This window comes from Pan paniscus, chromosome 16 (genome assembly GCF_029289425.2).
Source record: "Pan paniscus chromosome 16, NHGRI_mPanPan1-v2.0_pri, whole genome shotgun sequence".
Lineage (NCBI taxonomy): Eukaryota > Metazoa > Chordata > Mammalia > Primates > Hominidae > Pan > Pan paniscus.
In genome coordinates this window covers 40,972,160-40,988,391 of record NC_073265.2, presented here as the reverse complement: position 1 = coordinate 40,988,391, position 16,232 = coordinate 40,972,160, and the positions used below count along the sequence as shown (strand labels likewise).

The 16,232-nt window shown below is 40.9% G+C and overlaps 2 protein-coding genes across 4 annotated transcripts in view; one reads left to right on the top strand and one right to left on the bottom strand.

Annotated features, from left to right (window-relative positions):
- TMOD2 (tropomodulin 2) overlaps window positions 1-2,487 on the bottom strand; it is a 67,370-nt gene extending 64,883 nt beyond the window's left edge. Inside the window, exons 1-2 of one of the 3 annotated variants that reach the window (XM_034938755.3) lie at window positions 2,307-2,487; window positions 817-1,058 (exon numbers count right to left, since the gene is read on the bottom strand). The gene's annotated coding sequence lies outside the window, so the exon portion shown is untranslated. The remainder of the gene's footprint in view (window positions 1-816; window positions 1,059-2,306) is intronic. The other 2 variants (XM_034938756.3, XM_034938754.3) reach the window with 2 other exon arrangements.
- A 122-nt stretch (window positions 2,488-2,609) lies between these two features.
- The window catches only part of LYSMD2 (LysM domain containing 2), a 28,499-nt gene continuing 14,876 nt past the window's right edge, over window positions 2,610-16,232 (top strand). Inside the window, exon 1 of the mRNA XM_008953168.5 lies at window positions 2,610-2,748. The gene's annotated coding sequence lies outside the window, so the exon portion shown is untranslated. The remainder of the gene's footprint in view (window positions 2,749-16,232) is intronic.

The window sequence follows — 16,232 nt, the reverse complement described above, 5'->3', positions numbered from 1 at the left end:
CAATTTTGGGAAGGTGAAGCCAAGAAATTCCCCACAAATTCACTGCAGCTGTTTGTCACGAACCACCCCCGTCTTCTACAACTCTTTCTCTTTATTTACTTATTTATTTTATTGACTTCCCCCATTTCTTAAAGTTCAAATCTATAGAAAAGTTAAAAGAATAGTACAATAAACATTTGTTTTCTTCTTGATTCACCAACCGTCATCATTCTGCCACATTTGCTACGTTCCTGAACTTGTTCTGCTACCCCTATCCTTTTTTTTTCTGACACAGCTGAAAGTTGCAGATGTCATGACACTTCACCTCCAATATCCACATCTCCAAAGAATAAGGATTGTCTGGTCTACGTAACCACAAGAATGAACTATTATTGCACCTAAGAAAATTAACACCAATTCCATAATATCATCTAACATGCAATCCATATTCAAACATCCCCAACTATCTCCAAATTGTCTTTTATAGTTTTTTTTTTCTCGTCTAGGATTCAAAGTTCACACATCCCAATTCACTATTGTATCACTTGAGTATTTTAACCTACAATAGTTGCTCCCATTTGCTCTGCCCCATCGCCAAGTCTTTTTGCAGGAACGCTAGAGGTGAAATTATGCCTCCTTATTGCTTCACAACGGGAGACTCACAGTAGATGCTGCTAAACTTGGTCATTTGGTTCCAGTGGTGACCTCCTAATTTCTCCATTGTAAGGACAAATTTTCCCAGAGTAACCTGTGGTGAGATACTTTGAAATAATATGAAAATCCTATTCCCCAACCACCTTTCACTCAAAGGTTTTGGACCAGTTGGTAAGTCCTTGCCTTATTCAACTGTTATGTCAGGTTTGCAGAGCGCCGAGTTCCTGATTCTCTCATTCCTTCTATTGCATATTTCTTTTTCAAACAATGATCCATCAGTACGCATCTTCTCTTTTCTGTGTATATACATTCTGGTTACTTCTTGCTGGGGCTTCCTCCCCGACCTCCATGCTGACCACATTTGACCACTCGTGCCCAGCCCTAGGGAGCCACTAATCCTTTATCTGCTGATCCCATTACTTCACCTTCAGCAAATTAAAGACAAAAACAAACCCCATCATTTTGTTGCCCACCAATGTACAGTACCTTACAAAAATTAAAATGATTGCAATGCGTATTTATTGGGTTAGACTGAAGAGAGTCGATTGAGAAAATCAGTTTTATCTTTAAAAAAAAATCAGATTGCTGAAGCTCTGAAAAATCTTTCCTCCTCACTAGGGCAGAGGCGCTTGTTGTCACAATTAGGCTTTTTGTAGTGCTGTTAAACAGAAACACTCTCATCTTTTCAGTTCCCTGAGAGGGGAGAATCTTGGAAGAACAGAGGTTTACAAATCATTTAGCCCAAACGCCCCTTTATATGCAGAGGCCCAGAGAGGTGGAGGGACTTGCCCAGGTCCCTCAGCTCCTGAATGGTCAAGCTAAGAGGAGAACCTGGTTTTTAAAACACCTCCCCCGATCTTCTTTTCATTCCCGTCCTAAATGCCTCGTGATTCAGATATGTAATGGACACAGACGAAGCTGCAGCAAGCACGGCCTCCTTCACTGCTAATTTGCATTGTGACGGCATCACCTTCCTACCTCTGAATACTCTAAAAATTCCCATTAGGAGCCTTTTATTACTGTTTTAAAAATCCACCTTCATTTCCGCAGGTCAACAGGGAACATTTAGGAAGCCTCAAGGGAGCACATACTACCATTACTTTAACCAGAAAAGTAATAATAATAATAAGGTTCTCGAGGATCCGCACGAGGCCGCTCACTGTGAGGCTGAAACGCCCTGCGAGTGACAGCTCCAGCGATCTCAGGAAAGACGCCGGCCAGTCCACCCCTCCCCATCGCCTGCTGAACGAGGCAGGGAGATGCATACCGCTCCAGGAGCTCATCAAACATGCACAGGAAGGGGAAAAGTGGGGGAACAAAGCCCGGAGTGGAAGAACACAGCCCCGCAGCCCGGGAGGACAGGAGACCGCGCCCTCCCCGCTGCGGCCCAGCGGGCTGCAGAGGCTGCGGCACCGCAGTGCGGGGCGCGGGACTCACACCCCGGCGGGCGCCTCCCGCCCGGGCGCAGCGCCTGGTCTCCCCGCGCAGCCGACCGGGCTGGGAGGCGAGAGGCGAGAGGCGGCCCGGCTCTGCACGCCCGCCCGGCCGAGCGCCCATGTCGCGGAGCATCCTCCCGCGGGCAGGGAGGGCACGGCGGCCACCGCGCTGCGGGCCCGGGGGCTGCAGACACCGGCTGTCCAGAACAGGCCCCACCCCCGCCCCGGGGCGCTCACCCGTCCGTGCGCTCATCCCGGAGCCGGCTGTGCTGGCCGTCAGTCCGTCAGCCCCGGTGGAGCGGGGCCGGGAGAACAGGGGCGGCGCCGTGGCCGGGGCGAGCGCGGCGATCAACAGGCGGCTCCCGGCCGGGCGCGGCGCCGGGGCGCGCGGCTGCAGCGGAGCAGGCTGGGAAGCGTAGTTCCCGGCTGAGCCTCGCCGCGGCCCCGCAGTCCCCCAGCCCCGCCCTTCCCAGACAGGTGTCCCCTCCCGGAATCGGGGTCTGAACCCCGCCACAGCTCTGCAGGGGAGGAAGCACCTGGGTCGGGGAGAAGCCTGGGCAGGCTCTTTGGAGACGCTCGGGGCTCCGGAGAGCGTGGATGGCAAAGGCTTTCAAGCCTGTGATGAGCATTCCTGTGAGCGAGCATCCTGACACGGAAGCCGCGTTGAGAGCGGTCTCAGGTACAGACCCCGCCCGCCCCAGGTTTTCCTGGCTGGGCGGGGGCGTGGGAGGAGAGAGTAGTTGGGTTGGCAGCCTAGGGAGGGAAGGAGGTAAGCGAGGTGGAGGTTAGCAAGGCTCTAGGGTGATGGCGTGAGGGGCTGGAGAGCCCAAGCGCAGTGGCGGCTTCACTGAGGTGAGACCGGACAACTTAGCCTGTCTGAGCCTTCGCGTCCTCATCTGTAAAACAGGCTTCAAGCTTGAAAAAGTGTTGTGAGGATTAAGCGACCCATAGCACTTAGGATCTGGCACTTAGTGCATACTCAGTGAAAGTTCCTTCCTTGGGGGTTCCGAGGGAGTTCTTGGGCCGGCAAAGTCCTATATGTCGTGCTAACCTAAAGATAGTTGGACCTCGTTGGGCTGGGTAAATGTTAAAATCCACTGGGTTTGTTAGTCGTTGAGCCCGTTCACTTCATCCCTGAATATACCCTGAGATGTTCTCTCTGCCAGGTTCTTGAGAGCTCCAAAGATAGAGAAAATAAAGTCAAGTTTCTGAAGCATGACAGCAGAGTGGGTGACATAGGACAAAGACCAACATTATGAAAATACATGGCATCTAGATTTACCTTCCAGAGGCCTTTTCTAATTAGATGTGATCTCTCTCTCCTTCTTGAACTTTTGCAGCATATTTTGAGCATAACCTTTGCTTATGGGACTTATCTTGGCAGTCTAAGGTTCACTGAGTTTTGCAAGTTGCTGCTATGCAGTGTTTCACATGATGGTGGGATTTGCATTCTGAGATGTGGTGGAGGAAAATGAACCAAAGGGATGGATGCAGCATGGCTGGTGTAATCTCTATATGAAATTCTAGGCAAAATGTGAAAAGAGGTGAAACAGCTTTATAGTCTGTCTGGCACGAGGTGTGCAGTAATCGTGTGGCCAAAAAAAAGTGCTGCAGAGGAAATTCCACATCTGAAAATGATAACACTGGTTTGCATTTATGAAAATACTTTCCTATTTGTGTTCTCATTTGATTTTTACAAGAACCCTTGTGAGACAGGCAGAGTGAAGGTATTTTTCCCCAATGATAGTTAATAAGAGGCACAGAGAGGTGATGTGACTTATTCAAGGTCATAGGGGTGGTCAGTAAGCCTGTCTTCTCTCCTTCCACTGTGGGCACCCCCAGCACTGTCTCCCTTTTGCACATTTCAAAATAGGGCCATACCTTCCCCAGCAGATGGGTTGAACCAGAAAGTAAAGTTAATCCTCTAAAACTCTGGGAACTAGCATGATGAACACTGGCACGCAGTGGCTGCTGACTGAGAGACCAGTGTTGTTTCTATGATCAATTGTGGTAATGGACTATATCCTGGGCCTCCTGTCAGAATGACAAATCTGAGCCAGAAAGAGTTAAATGAAATGGGGGTGTGACCAAATTACTTTAAGTCATGTTCCCGAGTTTTCCTGTACATTTGTTATTCCGAATGTCCTGTGTAACCGACAGGATGCCTTTGACTTTTTTATGTTGTACATTTGTTACAGTCATAGCCTTCTGTTAAATAAGAACAGGGCTGCTTACAGATCGAGCCAGCAGTTTTCCCAGAGAAAGCTGATAGTAGGCATATGCTGAAAATAATAAAGCAATTTCATTCATATTGGAAGAAAGAGTAGCAAAGGTGCTCAGTAGTGTACAGTATTTCTCTTTGGTTTCCCATGGTTCCGCACGAGGAAAATGGCTGCATGTGATGAAACGAATAGAGTATTCCTTCAGAAACTAGCCATGAAAGGAAGCAGACAGGGGAATGATTTAAGTTAAAGTCATGTTCGGCAGTCGAAGCAGAGATACAAGAGCTATCCTACAGCCCCAGAGCCATGCTCCAGGAGGATGCTGACACCAAAATAAAGTGAGTTGTGAAAAGAAACTTCTGATTAGTCTCTGTCTGTATGATGAGTGTTGGAAGCTGGAAGGTGTTAATAGATGAGTGAGGGAAGTAGAACATTTAACCTAATGTTAAAACTTAATGGAAAGATATTACCAGTTCCAGTCTGCTTAGCTCTTTAAATCTAATGCCTATGTCTTATCTTAAGGAAGAAAGGATGTCAATATGCCTATGACTTATCAGTTGAAACCCATGATCATTTCTGGACCATATCTTATAAGTTTAACTTTCCTACTTGCTTTTTAGAAGATGAAAATGTAAAATTGAAACAGAACTCCTGGAGCTGGAAGGGACCTTACATATCATCTTGTGTAGCCATTTCTTCCTGTAAATGAGGAAGCTGATATATTGACTGTAATTGTCAAATGGCAGAAAGGAAAAAAGTTCAACGTGGCAGTTATAATGAAGTATTTTAATTATTCACAGTGGAATATGTAGCACACCTCATTAGGAACAGGTAGTAGACACTGTTGGTTGTCTATTCAACATTCAGTCCACCCTCTTCTTCTTTATAGAAGCCTATATGGGTGTTTACACATTAGGAAAGGTGACCCTATTAGCCTTTGAGAGGTACACTCTCAAATCTATCATAGACAAGAGGAATAGAATCCTCTTAACTGGCCTGTAAGAGTTTAGGAGTGGACATGTGACCCAGTTCTGGCCATTGTAAAGAGATACGATGAATCTGGGTCGGCCATATTGTTGTTGAGTCAGTCATCAACCAGCCCCAGTGCTGCCCTTCTTCCGGATTTCTTGTTATATGAGATAATAAATAACCTTATTGTTGAGTCCATTTGAGATGGAGTTTTCTGTTACTTGAAGCTGAAAGCATCCTAAGAGTTAAAGATGAAATGTGAAAGTACATTCTTTGGATGGACTGAAAGACTGCTTCCTAGAGTTGATTAAAAACAACCACCACAAACCACAGGCAATGTGATGGGATATTATCATATAACAGATAACAACATGGGTTTTAACATCAGAGAGTTTGAACCCAGATATTTACTGGCACAATGACTATGGCCAAGTTTCTGTAACCTCCCTTAAGCCTCATTTTCTTCATCTTTTTTTTTTTTTTTTTTTTTGAGACGGAGTCTTGTTCTGTCACCAGGCTGGAGTGCAGTGGTGTGATCTTGGCTCACTGCAACCTCTGGGTTCAAGTGATTCCCCTGCCTCAGCCCCCTGAGTAGCTGGGACTACAGGTGCTGCCACTACACCTGGCTAATTCTTTGTATTTTAGTAGAGATGGGGTTTCACCATGTTGACCAGGATGGTGTCGATCTCCTGACCTTGTGATCCACCTGCCTCGGCCTCCCAAACTGCTGGGATCACAGGCATGAGCCTCATGCCCGGCCTTCTTCATCTCTTAAACTGAGGATAATAATACTTACCACATGGGGTTATTAGAAAGACTAACTGAGATAATTTGTGTCAAAGATGCTTCAAAGGATATGGTGGATGATAAAGACTAAAGGAGCAGTGACTATGTTGATGAATTATGAATTAAATCGTATGTGTAGTATAATTGACAGCAAACATCTAAAAGATAATTACTATGTAATCATGATCACGTTAAATGATACCACAGTGATGCGGTCAGCAAAATCCAAAATATAGGAAGCTCTACATGACAAACAACTGATTCTTCAATAAATAAATTGCAAGAAAAATAAAAGGAGAGAAAGCTTATAGATACACAGAAATTCAAGAGACAAATAACAAAATGTAATGTGTGATCTTAATTTGAGAAAGCAGCTGTTAAAAATTCACATTAATTGGACAATTAGGGAAAATGTGAACACAGAATATTTGATTATATTAAGGTCTGTTTTTTAAAATTATTATTATTATTATTATTTTGAGACAGAGATTTGCTCTTGTTGCCCAGGCTGGAGTGCAATGGCGTGATCTCGGCTCACCACAGCCTCCACCCCCTGGGTTCAAGCGATTCTCCTGCCTTAGCCTCCCAAGTAGCTGGGATTACAGGCATGCGCCACCACGCCTGGCTAATTTTGTATTTTTAGTAGAGATGGGGTTTCTCCATGTTGGTCAGGCTAGTCTCAAACTCCTGACCTCAGGTGATCCGCCTGCCTCAGCCTCCCAAAGTGCTGGCATTACAGTTTTTGTTGTTGTTGTTGTTGTTGTTGTTGTTGTTGGTTTTGAGACAGAGTCTTACTCTGTTGCCCAGGCTGGAGTGCAGTGGCGTGATCTCGGCTGACTGCAACCTCTGCCTCCCGGGTTCAAGCAATTCTCATGTCTAAGCCTCCCAAGTAGCTGGGACTACAGGCGTGTGCCACCAAGCCCGGATAATTTTCGTTTTTTTTTTTTTTTTTTTTTTTAGTAGAGACAGGGTTTCACCATGTTGGCTAGGCTGGTCACAAACACCTGACCTCAAGTGATCTGCCTGCCTTGGCTTCTCGAAGGGTTGGGATTACGGGCATGAGCCACCATGCCTGGACTAAGGTGTTATTTAAAAAAATTTTTGGATGTGACAACAGTATCATGATTATTTTTTTGAAGAGTCCTTACTTTTTGGAGCGATAAACTGATTATTTACCGAAGAAATAATATCAGGAATTTACTTTAAAAATTATCCAGTGTGGGAGACGGGGTAGAGTGGTGGGGTGGGGTATAGATGAAATGATTGGCCATGAGTTGATAATGGTTGAAGCTGAGTGTTGGAGCTTTATTAAACCATTCTCTCTCTTTCTCTCTCTCTAAATACAGTTATGTTAAGACATATTTCACATATCATAAACTCACCTTTTTAAAATGCACAGTTCAATGGTTTTTAGTATATTCACAGAGTTGTGTAACTATCTCCCAATCTATTATAACTTTAGAACGTTTTCAGAACTTCAGAAGAAACCACATACATGTTAGCACTCATTCCTCATTCCCCCTACACACCCAGACTCTGGCAATCACAAATTTATTTTTTGTCTTCTCTAGATTTGCGTATTCTGGATATTTCACGTAAATGGAATCATACAACATGTTGTCTTTTATGACTGGCTTCTTTCCCTAATTATAATATTTTTAGGGTTCATCCATGTTGTAATACACATTAGTACTTTATTCTTTTTTATGGCCAAATAGAATTCATTGCATGGATAGACCACATTTTGTTTATCTGTTCATCAGTGGATGGACATTTAGACTGCTTCCACATTTTTGCTGTTATGAATAATGTTGCTATGCACACTCATATACAAATTTTTGTACAGATATATTTTTATTTCTCTTGGGTATATATCTAGGAGTGCAATTACTTGTCATATGGTAACTTTATATGAAGCATTTTGAGGGACCACCAAACTGTTTTCCAAAGTAGCTGCACCATTTTACATTCTAACCAGCAATGGGTGAAAATTCCAATTTCTCCACATCCTTGCTAACACTCGTTAATGTCTTTTTTTTTTTTTTTATACTTTAAGTTTTAGGGTACATGTGCACATTGTGCAGGTTAGTTACATATGTATACATGTGCCATGCTGGTGCGCTGCACCCACTAACTCGTCATCTAGCATTAGGTATATCTCCCAATGCTATCCCTCCCCCCTCCCCCCTCGTTAATGTCTTTTTAAAATTATAGCCATCCTAGTGAATATGCAGTGGTATCTTATTGTGATTTTAATGATTTCCCTAGTGACTAATGATGTTGAACATTTTTTCATGTGCTTACTTGCCATTTTATATCTTCTTTGGAGAAATGTCTATTCAAATCCTTTGCCTATTTTATTTTTCAGTTGGACTATTTGTTTTATTGCTATTGATTTATAAAAGTTCTTTATATGTTCTAGACACAAGTGCCTTATCAGGTATGCGATTTGCAAATGTTTTCTCCCATTGTGTGTGTGTGTGTGTGGTGTGTGTTTTTAACTTTCTGGATGGTGGTCATTGGTAAACATCCCTTATTAGTTTGACGGAGTTCCTGTTTATTCCCACTTTGTTGAATGTTCTTATAACAAAAGGGTGCTGGATTTCATCAAAGACTTTTTCTGTGTCTGTTGAGAGGGTCCTGTGGGTTGTTTTTCCCTTTATTCTGTTAATATATTGTAATACATTGATTTTCAGGTGTTAAATTTACCATTAATTCCTGGGATAAATCCCAGTTGGTCATGGTATATAATCTTTCTACATGTTGCAAGGTTTAGCTTGCTAGTATTTTGTTGAGAATTTTTGTGTCTACATTCATAAGAAATATTGGTCTGTAGTTTTTTTTTCTTGTTACGTCTTTGGTTTTGGTACTAAGGTAATACTGGCACTATAAAATGAGTTAGAAAGTGTTCTATTTTTTGGAAGTGTTTGCAAAAGATTAATATTAGTTTTTCTTTAAATGTTTGGTATAAATCACCAATGAAGCTATCTAGGTCTTGGCTTTTCTTTGTTGGAGGTTTAAAAATGACAAAGTCAGTGTTTGCTTGTCCTATGTCTATTCAGATTGTGTATTTCTTCTTGAGTCAGTTTTGTTAGTTCATGTCTTTCTAGGAATTCATTCACTTTATTTAAGTTATCTAATTTGTTGTCACACAGTTGTTCATAACATTCTTTATTATTCTTTTTATTTCTCTAAGATCAATAGTAATATCTCCTTTTTTATTTCTGATTTTAGTAATTTGAATCTTCTCCTTTTTTTCTTGGTCAGTCTAGGTAAAGGTTTGTCAATTTTGTCGATCTTTTCAAAGAATACACTTTTGGATTTGTTGACTTTCTTGATTGTTTTTCTAGTCTCTATTTCATTTATCATAACTCAGATGGTTTAGCTGGTGAATTCTACCAAACATTTAAGGAAGAATGATATTAATTCTCCACAATCTCTTTCAGAAAACAGAAGCAGAGGAAACACTTCTTAACTAATTCTATAATGCCAGTTTTGCTCCAATATCAAAACCAGACAAAAATATTACAAGAAAAGAAAATTACAGGCCAGTATCTCTCATGAATACACATGTAAAAGTCCTCAACAAAATATTAAAAAATTGAATCCAACATTTTATAAAAAGAATTATACACCACAACCAAGTAGGATTAATTCCAGGTAAACAAGGCTGGTTCAACATTCAAAAAAATTAATTAATATAATCTATCACATCAACAGGCTAAAGAGGAAAAAAGTCATATGATTATATCAATAGATGCAGAAAAAACTTTTGACATAATTCAACATCCATTCATGCTAAAAAGTCCTCAGCAAACTGAGAACAGAGGGGTACTTCCTCAATTTGATAAAGAACATCTATGAAAAACTCTACAGTCAACATTATATTTAATGGTGAGAAGCTAGGTGCTTTTCCCCCAAGATTGGAAACAAGGTAAGGGTATCCCCTGCCACCCTCTATTCAACATTGTATTGGAAGTCCTAGCAGATGCAATAAGACAATAAGGGGGAAAAGGGATATACGGATTGAGAAGGAAGAAATAAAACTGTCTTTATTCACAGATAACATGATTATCTATGTAGAAAATCCCAAAGAATTGTCCAAAAAACTTCAAAACCCTCCTAAAACAAAAAAATCCAAACTCTGGAACAAATAACTGATAATAACAAGATTGTAGGATACAAGATTATTACAGAAAAAACAACTGCTTTCCTGTAATTGGAATTTGAAATTAAAAGCACAATGTCACTTACATTAGCACCAAAAAAAGAAAAAAGGAGACAGACAGAAACAAATAAATACTTAGGTATACATACAATATCTATGTGAGGAAAACAACAAAACTGATGAGAGAAATAAAAGAAGATATGAATAAATGGAGAGGTATTCCATGTTCACGGATAGGAAGGCTCAATATTGCTAGGATGTCACTTTTTCACAATTTGATCTATTGATTCAATGCAATCCCAGTCAAAATCACAAGTTACTTTGTGGATATTGACAAATTGATTCCAAAGTTTGTATGGAAAGGTAAATGGCTTAGAAATGCCAATGCAATACTGAAGAAGAACAAAGTCAGAGGACTTACCCAACTTTAAGACTTACTATAAAGCTACAGTAATAAAGACACTGTAGTATTCGTGAAACAATAGACAAATAGATCAATGGAACAGTATAGAATGTCCAGAAATAGACCCACACAAATATAGTTAGCTGATTCTTGACAAAGGAGCAGAGACAACTTAATAGAGAAAAAATAGTCTTTTCAGCAAATGTTGCTGAAATAACTAGACATCCACATGTAAAACAATGAATCTAAACACAGACCTTATACTGTTCACAAAAATTAACTCAAGATGAATCAGCCCGCTGGGTGCAGTGGTGCTTGCTTGTACTCCCAGCTACTCAAAAGACTGAGGTGGGAAGATGGTTTGACCCCAGGAATTTGAGACCAGACTGGGCAATATAGTGAGAACTCCATCTCAAAAAAAGGAGGGGGAAATCCATTGACCACAGAAGTAAATGTAAAACACAAAAACACAAAACCATAAAACTTCCAGAAAATAACATAGAATATCTAGGTTGTACTTTTATACACAACACCAAAGTATGATCCATGAAAGACAAAATAGAAGTCCTCAAGTTAGACATACGTATGTATGTATGTATGTATGTATGTATGTATGTATGTATGTATTTTTGAGTCAGAGTCTCACTGTGTCCCCCCGGCTGGAGTGCAGTGGGGCGATCATGGCTCACTGCAGCCTCGAACTCCTGGTCTCAAGTAATCTTCCCATCTCTGCCTTGTGAGTAGTTGAGACTACAGGCATGTGCCACCACAACTGGCTAAGTCTTTCTATTTTTTTGTAGAGACCAAAAAATATGACTATTTTGGCCAGGCTGGTCTCAAACTCCTGACCTCAAGGGATTCTCCTGCCTCAACCTCTTAAAGTGCTGGTATTACATGCATGAGCCACTGCACCCAGCAAGTTGGCCTTTATTGAAGTTAAAAACTCCTGCTCTGAGAAAGACCCTGTTAAAAAATTTAAAAGGCAAGCCACAGACTGGGAAACAATTATTTAAAAACTATGTATCTGCTAAAGGACTTACATTCAAAATATACAAAGAGCTCCCCCAAACTCAACATGATACATGTTACAACATGGATGAACCTTGAAAACATTATGTTAAGTAAAATAAGCCAGACACAAAAGGAAAAATATTGTATGCTTCCACTTATGAACTATCTAGAAGAGTCAAATTAATATGACCGAAAGTAGATTAGAAGTGATCAGGGACTGAGGAAGGCTGGAATGTGGTTATTGCTCAATGGTTAAAAATTTATTTTTGAATCCCAGCACTTTGGGAGGCCGAGGTGGGTAGATCACCTGACATCAGGAGTTCAAGACCAGCCTGGCCAACATGGCGAAACCCCATCTCTACTAAAAATACAAAAATTAGCTGGGCATGGCGGTGCAGGCCTGTAATCTTGGTGCAGCTACTAGGGAGGCTGAGGTATGAAAATCGATTGAACCCAGGAAGTGGAAGTTGCAGTGAGTGGAGATTGTGCCATTGCACTCCAGCCAGGGCGACAGAGTGAGACTCCGTCTCAAAAAGAAAAAAATTTCTTTTTGGAGTGATGACAAACTTTCGGAAATAGATAGTGGTGATAGTTGCATAACATTGTGAATATATATATATTATTTATATATATATTATATATATATTTAATTATTATTTTTATGAGATAGAATCTCCTTCTGTTGCCCAGGCTGGAGTGCAGTGTTGCGATCTCGGGTCACTGTAACCTCTGCCTCCCAGGTTCAAGCGATTCTTGTAGTTTTAGTAGAAATTAGCCAAACCAGGCTAATTTTTGTAGTTTTAGTAGAAATGGGGTTTCGCCATGTTGGCCAGGCTGGTCTTAAACTCCTGGCCTTAAGCGATTCACTTGCCTTGGCCTTCCAAAGTGCTGGAATAACAGGAGAGAACCACCACCCGGGCTGTGAATATATTTAATGTTACTGAATTGTAAGCTTAAAAATAGTTAAAATGGTGAATTTTATGTTATGTACATTTGTCACAATTCAAGAAATTAGTAATGTAATAAAATATGCAGAAAAGCATTGAATTATACACTTTAAATGGATGAATTATGTGAGGTGTGAATTATATGATTTTGGTATCTTGTTTAAAAAACCCTTTGCTATCCCAAGGTTATAAAAATATTGTTGCAAAACCATTAAAGTTTGCTTTTCCCAATTCTGTCTTTAATCAATCTATAATTGATTTTGATGTGTAGTATAAGACAGGGATCTAATTTCATCTTTTCTCACACAGAAAACGAATTGTTCCAGCAACATTTATTGAATATGTAACTTTATGTCTGCTATAGATTAAGTTCTCCAATATATGTGAATCTGTTTGCTGGCTTACTTCGTTGTCCCTTTGTTATGTTTTCCTGCCTCAGTACCAGTCCCACATTGCTTTAGTTCTCATAGTTTTAAGTCTTCATGGCTATAAGGGTAAGCCTCCTTCCTAATTCTTCTTCAGGAATGCCTTGGCCCTTGTTAGTGCTTTATCTTTCATATGAATGTCAGCATAACTCTGTCCTATCCTTTGAAGAATGCTATAGAGATTTTGTTTGGAATTTTAATGAATTTAACATTAGTTTGTAAAGAAAATATTTCCATTATTTTGGATTTCCCATTCACAAACATGGTATATCTCTGCTTTTATTTATATTTCTTTTATGTACTTCAAAAAAGTTTTATATTTTCCATACAAGACACACTTTTCTTTCTTTCTTTTATTTTTTATCTTTTTATTTATTACCATAAATTTTTTTTCTGCTCCTACTCCACCAGGAACAATTTTCTCTTGTTAAATTTATTCCTAGGTATTTTTGGTGGTATCTGGAATGTCATCTTTTTCACACTTATATGATTGAGTGATGCAATTGATGTTTGTATATTGATCTTGTATCTTTTAACTTTGGTGAACTCTCAATTGTTTGAACAGTTCCAATGTATTCATTATCTGTGTTGCCTATAAACATTTTAGTATTGCCTACTATCTGTAAATAACAGTTGATTTCTTTTCAATCTTCATTTCCTTTTCTTCTTTTTAAAATTGCCTTGGCAAAGACCTTCAAAACAATGTTAAATAGAGGCAGTAATAGGCTTCCTTTTCTTACCATTCCCTTCAAAGGAAATGCTTTTAATGTTTCATCTTTAATTGTGATGAACTTCTATGTTGTAGGTAGATACATATTAAAACAATTTTGAAGTTCTGGTTTAAGAAGGAAAACAATGAACATCTAATAACACCTCATGTAACTCAGTTCTTTTTTTTAAAACAAAAAAACAAAAAAAAAACAGGCCTGGCCAGGTGTGGTGGCTCAGGCCTGTAATCCCAGCACTTTGGAAGGCTGAGGCTGATGGATCACTTGAGGTCAGAAGTTTGAGAGAAGCCTGGCCAACATGATGAAACCCCACCTCTACTAAAAATACAAAAAATTAGGCGGGCATAGTGGCACATGCGTGTAGTCCCAGCTACTCAGGAGGCTGAGGCAGGAGAACTGCTTGAACCTGGGAGGCGGAGCTTGCAGTGAACTGAGATCACACCACTGCACTCCAACCTAGGCAACAGAGCAAGACTCTATCTCAAAACAAACAAACAAACAAACAAAGAAAACCCCAAAGCCAAACCAAAACAAAAATCCCCAGGGTCTCACTGTGTTGCTGAGGCTGGAGTGCAGTGGCATGATCTCTGCTTACTGCAGAGATCACCTACTGGGCTTAAGCAATCCTCCCACCTCAGTTTCCCAAGTAGCTGGGACTACAGGAGTATGCCACATGCTCGATTAAGTTTTGTATTTTTTGTAGAGATGGGTCTCACTACGTTGCCCAGGCTGGTCTTGAACTCCTGGGCTCAAGCTATCCTCCTTCCTTAGACTCCCAAAGTGCTGGAATGGGCCACTGTGCCTGGCTCAGTTCTTTAATCTTCAGATTAAAACTTCCAGTCATGCAGTAAACTTTTTCTTAGTGGAAAACATTATATGCTGTCTCATTCCTAGATTGTAAACTCTTTGAAGGAAGATACTTCTTTCTTGAAACATTACTAGATCTTGTCTGTATACTGAGACTCAGATTCTGCCTCTCTCTTGGGTCCTGAAGTGGACACACTGGATACCACCCAAAAGTTTATGCATGGCAGACTTATGCTGAACAATCTAAATTAGCATTCAGGATCTTTTTACTACACCTCAATTCAACCACTTGTAATTATGTATTTTTTTTTTAATTCCACTGAGCTAGGCACTGCTGGAGCTAAAAAGATGAGTAAGACCCAGTTATGCCTCCCAGGAGCATGTATTTGTTGGAGGAGATAAGACAAGCTCATGCATGTACATGCAAGTACAAACACAAAACACAGAGAGTTAAATACTAAACCAGAGGTATTAATACAAACCTCTTGGAGTTCAAAGAAGAAACAGTAACAGTTGGGCAGGTGGGAAAAAGGGACCATTGGGAAGAATTAGGAAAAATCTCATGGAGGATGTATCATTTGAGACAGACCTTAAAGATTTAAACAATGTAATAGAGGGTACTGGAAGAGTGTTACCATTGGAGGGAATAACATGCAAGGTATGAAAGTAGGAACAAGGAGGCCAGTTTCAGAGGCTCTGTTTGGCAGGAATATGTAGAGTATACAGAATGAGTTATAGATGCGGTATGGTCAGACCATCAATAATAAAAATAGAAGTAATAGCTTGAATGCCAATGTAGGTTTTTAGTAATGCTGTTGTCCCCAGAGAGCCATTGTAGGAGTTTTGAGTGGGATGGTGTTGTGGAAGCTTGCTCCTCTCCCATCCTTTCTCTCCTGAGCAATATTAGCTTTGCCTCTGTCCAGCACAGCAACATACCAAAACTTCAGCCAACGAATCAAACCCCCAGGCTCCGGACCTTCCTACAAGGTACCTCTTCTTGGAAAGCTGTCCAAAATAAAACAGAAACCAGGCACTAGATGCTAGTAAATGTGTACCCACTCTGTGTATAATACAGTGTGTTGAAAGGGTGTTCAAGAGTAGACGGTGTTCAAATGAAGAGTACAGATAGGAGGTCTTTGGTGGTTATAATATTAATAGCAATACGGGGCAGGGAGATGCGATTTCAGGGTGTCAAAGAATAAACTGACGAAGAGAAGATGAATGCAGACAGTAAATTCCAACTACTGAGCCTGGATAATGAATTGTATGTGGCCAGCCTTTCGAGGCAGACAGGACTTAAATTGGCACTAGTGTACAAAGTGTGAAACCCGAACAACTAGGGGGGTTATTTTGAGGCCACCCATTAGGCCTTAGAAGCACTATCCCTCCTAGTGCAATGTTGAAAGGACTGGACTCTGAGGCTGTTGAGATGGACCTGGAGAAGCTGTCTGTGTGTGTTTGATGATCTTAAGTTTTACTGTGACGTGGACTTTGAGGTCACTGGGGTGGGGGGAGGGAAGTACCCTTGGCATTGGCAGAGCTGGAAGGTCTGTGCAAGCTGGCTCCTGCTGGGGAATCAATAAAGGAGGCAGAGCAACGCTTTTATTTTTTTCGCCGTGGCCAGGGCAGGGTTCTGTCGGGGCTCTATCGCCAATGGAGCAGGGGTCCACCTGGGGCCTAGGACGCCTGCAGATAGC